Source organism: Dipodomys ordii, unplaced genomic scaffold (genome assembly GCF_000151885.1).
Source record: "Dipodomys ordii isolate 6190 unplaced genomic scaffold, Dord_2.0 Scaffold5, whole genome shotgun sequence".
NCBI classification, from domain to species: Eukaryota; Metazoa; Chordata; class Mammalia; order Rodentia; family Heteromyidae; genus Dipodomys; species Dipodomys ordii.
Genome location: NW_012267221.1, coordinates 16,538,654 through 16,549,732, shown reverse-complemented (window position 1 = coordinate 16,549,732; position 11,079 = coordinate 16,538,654).

Genomic DNA, 11,079 nt, shown 5'->3' with positions numbered 1-11,079 from the left:
CTAAATTTTCTCCAGCTTAACTATAATCCTATGAATCTTTGGCTCTCACTACTTTGTATCTCACATTCAGTGGTAGACTAGACTTGCAAATAGAGGAGATAATAAATGGTCTTTGGCTTTCTAGGGTAGAAACAAGTAAGGAGCCATATGGAGAAGTGGTTAAGTGGAAGAGCCTGGCAGGTTGAATCTGAGCTCTACTCATTTTCAATACACATTTAACCTCTCTTGATCTCTCATCCATAAAATGGGAATGACAATGCTTACTGACAAGATTGTGGAGATAAACATAATCATGTCTTTTTATTGCTTAGCACAGATCCAGAGATGTCATTATTGTCTCCTTCCTCTAGCTGTGGTCCCAAATGTCCACTGTAAGGAACAGATATCACTATCATTTTTAGTGCCAGTGACAAAATATCCTGTACCACAACAGAAAGGATAGAATGAAACCATCAAGAAAATTCCATGAGTCACTTTTCATCCTGGAAGTTGGTTCTGGCTACACAATAGCACAACAAATGTGTACCCTATAATAATGCCAATTAGTAGCATCATTCTGGGCACTTTCTAGAGAGTTCATTGAACTCTCATAAAGTCTTCTAGAAGACATCTCTTTTTCTGCTCATTGATATTAATATGCAAACTATTCCTAAGGCTTCTTTCTTTTTAGCAAAATAGAAGCTAAGCTTGTGTTAATAAAATATTCCTTAAGAACAAGCCTCTGGGAAGATTCACAGAGGCAATCTATCTTCCATAAAAAAATCAGATTTCCATAATCAATGATTTCTACCATGACCTCCAGATTACAAAAGATGAAGCCCAGATATAGCTTGGCTAGGTGATTGGCGCCCAAAACTTTCCACTGCTTAAATCCTTTAATGGTACAGTAAAAGGTAGGAAGGCAAATTGTGCCCGATGACCATGCTGGCAGACTGAAAAATCCCAGCTTCTCTCCAGAGGTTTTCTCCAAGGGCAGCTTCGTGCTCCTGACAGCTGTGTGCTACTGGGATCTTTGGAAGCTAGAACCAATGTAACCTTTTACCACCCCAGGCCTCCTGATCCTTCCCTTCAACCACCCTTGGCCTCTTTAAACTGACTCACATAAATGACCTGTCAGCTTCATCTTCATGGCAGCCTGGATGACTTGATGGACTCATGATTACACAGATCGGAGATGGCTCAGAGCTTGGGCAGCTTAAAATTTCCAGGGTAAAATTCCTCCATTAGACTAGGCTTGTGCCAGGGTAATAGTTGCTGTACTGGCTCTAGGACATGGCAGCTGTTGTAAGTCCTCATTTTTAGGGTTGAAGCTAATGGAAGGCATCTATACCTATAAGCAGGAAAAAGCATGTTTTTATCCCACCAGTGGATCAATGTGGGACCCAGATAGTGAAATTTCTTCACATGAGTGGCTGTGCAGGCTAGCTTATTCCCACAACCATTCATGTATAAAAACATTGTGAACTCACTTGAGGCTGGGAAATAATGTTTCATTTGTCATGCAAACATGTATTATTCATTTTACCTTAATGTTCATAGTTGTTTTACTATCAACTAGGATAGCAGCAAGCAGGATTCTTTACCCTACTAGTCCTTACATATCACTTAAGAATATTAACAGTTCCTTTCTGTACTTTCAGGACCTATTCTTTTGTTTAGATTCATTTTCATTTAAAATGATTTCAACTTCCTTTTTATCCCATAAATCATTTTCATGGAACACTTTCAGATGTCACATTATATATTGCTGATCTAGAGCCAAAGAAACAACTTCTTGAGACAGATTTTTTTTTCTGGTACTAGAGCTTGAATTAAGGGCATGAACACTGTTCCTTTGCTCACATCTCCACTTGGGACTTTTTGGTGGGTAATTAGAATAAGTCTCACTGACTTTCCTTCCCTGGGCTGGTTTCAAACAGTGATTCCCAGATCTCATCCTCCCAGAGTAGCTAGAATTACAGGCATGAGCCCACTGGTGCCTGTAGTGACAGATTGTTCTTGGAGATAATCATAGAATTTGGGAAGGAAAGCAGCCAATCATGCTGCTGCTTTGTCTTGCAAGTTTGCACTTTTACATTTGGTCTGGAGGCTATTTTTGTAGTTGAGCTCTACCTGATAATATTTTTCACTCTGAACTGAAGTTATCACACTCTTCAGTTGCATTTCAATGTGATATCACAAGTTATAGACACCCATTTCGAATGGAATAGTGCTAATCTTCATTTGTTTAATATAGCAATAAATAAACATCTTTATTTCTAGAAAAGGCATACTTTTTTCTACAAGCTGACTGACAGGCCCTTTGATTATATGAAATATGAAGCTACATCTAGATATATAATTAGCCACAGTCTTTAAAGTCAATGTGAATACCTATTTAATGAAATAAGTTTGAATTGTTTCTAACCTGTTTTTGTCTTCTCTGCATTTGAAGTGATAAAGAACCTATGGAAAGAATTTTTAAAAAGTTTTTTTTGCCAGAAATATATTTTAAAAAGAACAATTGTAAAGTAATATATGAACAGATTGGAACAATTCAGATACTGTTTAAAATCCTATGTTAGGCAGTGGTCATCTAAAGAGGGACTTTTCAGAGATTAAATTCAGTGAACTTTTTCAAAGTCTGGGGTTATTTTTGTAATAATTGAATTAGGCTTTCATTCTTTCTGAGGAAGTTCTTTTGTGATTAAGCTCTGCTGAAGCAAAGTAAGAGAAATGATAGCCCCTGAATTATTTAAGAGTGGTTTAATATTGTTTTATTAAATGGGTGGATTCAAAGATGGGAAGTATCTCCTTAAATAACTTTGTCCATTTGCTGCCAAGAAGTTCCCTTTGGGGAATTTTAATTTCCTGATAGACTATACTTTATTATTGAGTTGTACAGAACATTTTGTAACTTTTTTCCCTCAAGAAGTTTGAACTACAATAATTCACTAAATCACAATTCTTACCAGTAGGAAGTGACATTGTTCTTGTGGACTAGAACATCAGTATATAATTGGGTAAGGTTTAGTAGGAAATATTTCTCGGACTTCAACTCTATTTGAGAACTAGTCACCTGTTTCTGAGTTTCTGTCTCCTTGATTCTTCTGCTGTGACATTTACTTTTGTAAAGTTATTTTCGTTCTACCTAAGCAAATATGTTCCAAAACATTCTGGGAACTTCCTTTTTATGGCACTTATAGTTGGAAATAGCCTTAAAGAATAAACTCTGTGGCATAGCTGAAGTGGTAGAGCAACTGCTTAACAAGTATGAAGCCCTGAATTCATTGTCCAGGGTCACAGTTAAAAACAACAGCAACATGCTCTAGAAAGAAAAAAATCCCAAACTTCTATGTAGAGAAATGAATGAAGTTATTCACGTTGAGAATGAAGGGTCAGACATTACGTGGAAGTTCTTTCTTAAAAAGGGGGCGCTCTCTCACAGGCCCAGGAGATTGTTAAGACAAATGCTTTCTTTGAGGAAGCTGAAGAGTCTGGAAGTCTTATCTTGTTAAACATTGTCATTTATTTCAGTGTATAGTACTGGTACCAGAACAAGCAGCATCTAGCCAAGGGATGGTCAGTTCCTTGTTATTTCCTTTACCACCCCAACTAGTGTTTTTGTCAATCAGGGAAAATAAACCTTGTAGAGAAGAAATCCTCTTACCATAGTTAGAGGCACAGCCAAACTGATGATAATCAGATTTCTTCTTCCTTGCTCTAGCCTCAACCTATGCCCACCATTTCTCCATCTCTTTGGTTTTAAATCTTTGAATAGCCCATCATGCCTTACCTCCTGTTTTCTGTTTTCTCTGCTAAAATTGACATCACCATAGCACTGACTGGCATCATAGATTCTTTTCTTTCTACTTCCCTAGTTTTGTGCCTGTGATGTTGGGATCTTGTTCCCTCTGACCTGAAATTCTTTTTTTTTTTTTTTTGTCAGTAGTGGGGCTTGAACTCTGGGCCTGGGCGCTGTCCCTCAGCTCTTCAGCTCAAGGAGACCGCTCTACTGCTTGAGCCACAGTGCCACTTCCGGTTTTCTAGTGATTTATTGGAGATAAGAGTCTCACGGACTTTCCTGCCCAGGCTGGCTTTGAACCGTGATCCTCAGATCTCAGCCTCCTGAGTAGCTAGGATTACAGGCATGAGCCACCAGCTCCCGGCTCTGTAATTCTTTTTGAGAGTTTGGTATGTTTTGCACAGTAACCACAAAACCCAGCATGGACAGTGGCATCAGTAACGTTTAACTTGTACCATCAGAGACCTATTGTACTCTTTATTCTGTGTAAGTGGTTGTCTTATATTATCAACTAAGGGAAACGCTGTAGAAAGTGACTCTGACTATCGAGACCATCCTGGGGGTACAAAACATTTTGATTTTCAAAACTGAAATTGAAATCCTTAGAAGACACAGAGGAAAGGCAGGCTTTGTAAGCCAACAAAGTTTTAAAAGCCAAAATGTGTTTTAAAATGTATTTCAGAGGATAATATTTCTGAGAAGGAAATGAATTAACCCCATAGCTAAGTGGAATTAATAATTAACTGCATTTCTTAAGAGGAATTCCACTGTTAAGGTGAGTCAGCTTTTTCAGCTCTGTAAGGGGACATTTCTTGCTTAACACCTTGGCTGATTTCCATGGTTGGCTTCTCACAATCCTTTCCACAGTCTAGGAAGAGACCATGGCAGCCTCTAATAAAACATTCTACTAGTTCTTTAAGGCAGATTATATCCTAAAGTGATATCACCAATCAATAGTACTGTTTAACATGGCCTTCTTCACTATCTCTTATATTTTCCTGGTCAGGAAAATGATCACTGTATAAAAAAGACAGGTTAAATCTCATGATGAGATGGTCTATCTTTTGAAGCAGGTTGCTGGTGCTTCTACAGTAAGCAAGAGGAATATAATACTGAGTTCAAGCAGTGGTCTGTGACACAGTACCTGAATTTGCATACTTGGACTAGATCACTTTCTCTTAAAAGTTACATAAACTATTTTGGCTGTCCACATGAAAATATAATTACTAAATAGTAAAATAATAATAAGGTTGAAGGCTCAAAAGATCAACTGCAAATACTTAATTAGTGCACAGAGCAGATAATTTATTGTTGACATACCGACTTCTCCCCACCACACCTGCATGTTGACAAGAACTAACAGTTCCTTTAGGGGAAAGCCTTTAGTATATTTTGAAAAAGGGAGGACAATACTGAGGCTTCAAGGAAAAGTGGCTGAGCATATCCAAGCCATGATGCAGGTTTTTTGTGCATATTAACACACCTCCAGAACATTACTGAACCAGATCAGGCATTTAAAAGATTAAGTTTTAGAAATCTAACAATCCTGAGTCATTGTAAAACACATCTCTTTGTAAATACCCAATTAAATGCCCTGCAGTGGTGTGAGGTTTCGGAAAACTCTGGGAGCTCAATTTAATCAGAATATAAACACTTTGTTCAACAATCCACATCTCTCAAGAAAGGGAAATTTGGGGAGTTTTGTGCATAACAAAACATCTTCTCCTTTTGCTCTTAATTTCTTTTTAGGTAAATAATTTGAAGACTAAACATAAAGAAGTACTAGAGGTGGAAGCCCTCTATAATTTCCAATTAATTTTTCTATAACCCAGAGAGAGCTCTAAAAGAGCCTGTTATTTTTAAATACATTTTTTATTGTGACAATACCGCACAGAGGGGTTACAGTTACATGAGCAGGGTATGGAGTAGCTTTCTTATCAGGCATTGTTGCCTCCTCCTTTGATTTTCCATTAATGGAAGAGGGGCTGGTAGTCACTTGAAGAATGAGTGAATTCAGTGTCCAGATTTGCACAAATACATTTATCAGCAACCAGAGTCACTCATGACCTGAGGAGACATCTAAAGCTTGGTAAAGCACCTGGGCCCCCTAGCCTTGTTTCCCTTTCGCTCTTTTTAGGGTTCTCCTCAGGATCACTGCCCTCTCAAGCCAGCTTCTTGCTTACTAGATCCTCTCTCCTTGGACAAGTGAAGGCAGATGAGCCATACCAGTCTCACAAGACCCTTCTTTCTCTTATGAGTGCTCTTTGGTCTTTGAAATCCTGTTGAGAAAAAGACATTTGCATTCCACGTAAGTTCCCTTACCTGTGGTCTTCTGGATCTCCTTTGGCTCAAAAGGATTGAGCACTGAGTGACATCCTTCCTGCCTTTATGTACAGAGACCGTCAGCTTGGTGCTCTCCGCTGCAGTAAATGGCATCATCTACACCTAAATCAGGGCAGCGCACACAGTCCCTTGCTCTATTTTGGTGCCAGTGATGTGCTCAATGTCTGTGAAAATAACTCAAACTCTCTGGGTCCTGAATTCAGATCTCAGCAAAGACATTTGTTTCTAATTTAAATTTTACTGTAAAGGTGACGTACAGAGAGGTTACGGTTTCATAGGTAAGGTAAGGAGTACAATCGCTATTTGCACAGGGCTATTCCTTTAAATAAAATCTAAAACCTTATCTTTAAGGAGACTTAACCACGCGATTGGTTCCATTTCATTGCAAACCACACAAAGGTTTAGGGGGTTTAACAAAAACCCTTCCATTTGTAGTTTCTCAAATGAAGAAATTGTTGATATGACCCTTTCGTGAAGAAGTCATGTTCACAGAATTGAGTATTTGTGGCCAGAATGGGGTTCAACAATAGTTCTCAGCAGCTAAACTGCAATGTCTACTTTCCACAAGGCATTCATAGCATTTCCTCCTTACAAACAGTTTACATTTGAGCAGGAGAGGATCTATGAAAGGGTCCAACTCACTACAGTCTTCTAGAAATGAGCTCAGATAGCCATCACCCTCCTGCCTCCATTTCATCACCAGAACATAATGTCAATGGTTCTTGTTCTGAGCACAGGGGATTGCTATATGGTCAGACCCTTTGCTCTCAGAAGGGTTAAATGTTATACCATGTAGAGCCCCAAAATTTGGATGCTGAACTAGAGATGTAAAGACTTTTCAAAGGTATCCATCAGTTACCATCAGCTTCCTTCTTTGCTGTAGCAATGGACCCTAAACATTTGAAGTCTTAACTTCTTACTCAATACATCACAGCAAGTGACAGAATACAGTTCGCCTGAATTGTATTCCTCTTTCTGTTTCTTTCATCTCTCTTTCTTCCTCTTTCTCCCCCTCTATCCCTATCCTTAACACCTCTGACTTATTTCTGTTAAATCTTATATTTAAAGAGCATAGGACAAAGATAGGGACATGTTTATCTAATTAATTCACTGTCTTCTGCAAGACATCTTGAGATTTCCTAAGTTCAATACCATAACCATCTAGACTCAGGGCTTACAGTTTAGAGAAGGCCTTCTAATGCAGTGTATTTCTTTGTTTTTGTTTTTGTTTGGGGTTTGTGCTAGTCTTGGGGCTTGAACTCAGGGCCTAGACACTGAGTCCAAATGAAATTCAGAACCTCCTAAGTCATCCTGTGGTCCAACGCAGTTTGCCAGTTGCAGTGTTCTGCAAGCAGTGATTAAAAACTTTCTGTGCTCCATACTAGATAAATTCAAATCCTTGTATCTTAAACCTCCAACGAGTCGAGGATAGCATGTAGGATAGTCAACACCTCCATTTTGAAGTTGTACATCAAGATCCTGGTCTCTATTTCCCTCAGGTTGCCAAGAGAAAAAGGCAATCGACTCTGAACACTCAGTTGTGAAAACAGTGTGCTGTCATTCTGATTACAGTCAGTAAACAGTCTGTGTTTGCCTGGAAACTGCCTAAAGCGCAAGGTACCAGCAAGCAGCAGAATAAATGTGGCTGAGGGCAACGTGGTATGGCTGATGGGACTAAGGATTCAGGACAAGTGAGACTGTTGCTTGCTTTCTGTTTGCCATGTTGCCAATTTCCTTCAAAACAGACAACTTCCTGTAACCCTGTTCTATTCAGATTTAAATGTAGTTCCTCGTACTCCATGGCAATCATAGGGTAAAACATCTCTTTCAGTGTAATATCCATCCCCATCTAAAGTCTACCTCCCAAATTCAAAAGCAACTATCTAAAGGAAGTAAGATAGATTTGGATCTCTGGAGTACAGAGGGAGCTCCCTCCATTCTAGAACATCTTGGAACAGGGAATTGCCCTCTCCTGAATCATTCATGGGTCTATGGGTTTGGTCACTTCTTAGGAGGGTAATGGAGTAAGCGGAAAACATACAGGAGGCAAAGCATGATCCAATAGGAACATGAGACCCAGATATGTGCTTTTAAAAGTTCCAGATGTTAATATCAAAATTAGAAAAAGAAACAAGGAAAATTAATTTTATGAATGACATATTTTCTTTAAGATAATATGCCCTAAATATTATTTCAAAATTTGACACTTAGCTACATTTCAAATACTTACTTCCAATGTGTGGCCAATGGCTACCTCACTCAACAGAACAGGGGCAGAGTTTAAGTAATTTATTCAACAGATATTTAATAGTTCTTTTTACTGTGGTAGTCAAATCCTAACCTCAGCGAATTTAGAGTAATTGTAGGCATAATCTGGCACCTCTTCAATAACAATAGAAAACAATATTATCACTATAGCATGATTTTTTTATTTTATTTATTTATATTTTTGTTGGTCGTGGAGCCTGAACTCTGGGCCTGGGTGCTGTCCCTCAGCTCTTCAGCTCAAGGCTAGCGCTCTACCACTTGAACCACATTGCTACTTCCAGCTTTTTCTGCTTATGTAGTGCTGAGGAATTGAATCCAGGGCCTCATGCATGTAAGGCAAGCACTCTACCACGGAGCCACCTTCCCAGCCATATAGCATGAATTTTAAAGGCACTATATGTATGATTTTGGAGTTGAGAGGAATGTAAAGTCATGTCTAGTCTGAAACAGGCATGTGATGAAATTTGAAGTGTACTTGGGATCTGATAGATCAGTATTGTTGAATTATACTTCAGGCAGGGGCAACATTTTTGAGTATCAGAAGCAAACATCAGGAATTTTCAAGGAATGGCAAATAGATCCCTTTTTTATTGTATGTAGAGAGGGTTTATTTATTTACTTATTTATTTATTTTGCTGGTCCTGGTGCTTGAACTTGGGGCTTGGAAATTGTGCTGTCCCTGAGATTTTTTTGCTCCGGCTAGTGCTCTGTCACTTGAGTCACAGTTCCACTATTAGCTTTTTGGTGGATAACTGGATATAAATGTCTCTTAGACTTTCCTACTCTCAAGTAGCTAGCATTACAAGTATGAACCACCAGCATGTGGCATACATAAATTTCTTTTTTTCTGGTCCTGGGGTTTGAAATCTGGGCCTGAGTGCTGTTCCTGAGCTTCTTTGTGCTCAAGGCTAGCACTCTACCACTTGAGCCACAGTGCCACTTCCAGATTTTCCTGAGTAGTTTATTGGAGATAAGAGTCTCATGGACTTTCTGCCCAGGCTGGCTTTGAACTGTGACCCTCAGATCTAAGCTACCTGAGTAGGATTACAGAGCCCGGCCATAGAATTTTTTAAATGAAGTGGCAGAAACAAATTTGTAAAATACTTTTAGAGAAACTTTGGTTACTTTTTCCAAAGAAAAAAGCCACTGACAGCAAAATTTACTAACCATGTGGCTTTGGACAAGTTGTTTATCTTCTCTGAACCTGTTAATTTTGTTTTTATTTGCAGAATAACAATTGCTTTTAATCTTATATGGTTATTGTGAATATTAACTAAACTATTTAGTACCTGGAATGTAGCAACATTCTCTATTACATCATTAATGTGTTTCTAAGATATTTTGAAGTAGGAAATACTTTGAGTAAGACTTTGATTTCTGATAATTTTATTGTAAAGAGAATCCAATAGGCTTAGAATAACTATATAATTATCTTTGAGGTAAACAGGACTTTAGCATATGAATTTTGATCTAGATTAAATAGGACTACATAATTAGAACATACTGTGCCTATAGGGCATTTGGCTTTGTTGTTGTTACATTGAGTCCTTTGTGTTTATCATCCCAATAGCTGCATAATACAAAAATAAATCACCAATTTTCTTAGCCATTCCTTATTTATTGGATATTTCAGCATTTTCTTGAGGAAAAACTGAGCAATAAGTACCGCAAGTTAGGTCTTTAGAACCTAAGAAGGCTATTAGTGCCTTGGAGACTGGAGAGCAAGTTAGGCAATTGGAGAGCAAGTATGAGCATGTTTGTTTAGAAAGACAAATTCTGAGGGAGAAGTAGGGGGATCAGGCTCCAACAGGCCAGACTGAGTTATATAGGGAGACAGTGGCCAGGGGGAGAAAGGTAAATTTGGCTCAGTACTTAAAGGAGATAAGAGAGTTGGGCATTCAGAACACTGTAGAAGTGTTCCAGGAACAGGAAAGAATCTGTGTTTGCTTCTAGATGCCGAAGACAGTTAAAAGCCATTTCATAAGCAACTGTAGGAGGTTTTGACTTTTTTTTCTAGGTAGCAATTGGAGGCTTCTGTGCAGAATGGTATGATGATCATTTCTGTCCTCTCAAGATTGCTTTGACTGATGGGGTGAAAGTAGGCTACATAGAGTCAGGCTGAAGGCAGAGAGATGGAAAGCTATTGTGGGCTGCTGCCATAAATCATTTCAAGGTTCCAGGTTCAGAGCAATCATATCACAGGACATTAAGTACATGAATAGCTGAGACAGAGGAAGCTATGATTGTCATTTTTGAGACATCAATGAAATGAAAGCCACATTATTGATGTATACGTTTCTAACTTTAGAGGAATACATATCAATATAAAGTAATATCAATACATATCAATATAAAGTACATATCAATATAAAGTAATGGGGTTTATGGTGATATATATATATATATATATATATATATATATATATATATGTACATAACATTTCGGTCATAACCTCCCTCTACTACATCCCTTACGCTCCCTGCCTGATAGCCCCCTACTACTTTCATTTTCTGTCTTTTTTCCTTTTAAAATGTTCCACTAATGCAACAAAACCACAGGTTCTATAAGCTAGTCACTGTCAAGTGTGGTTCTGAGCTAGCAGCCTGTGCATCAGTTTTGTGCTTGTTAGAAATACAAAACTAGGCCTCGCTCACATCTACTACAAAGTGACTTTGGGGTGGAG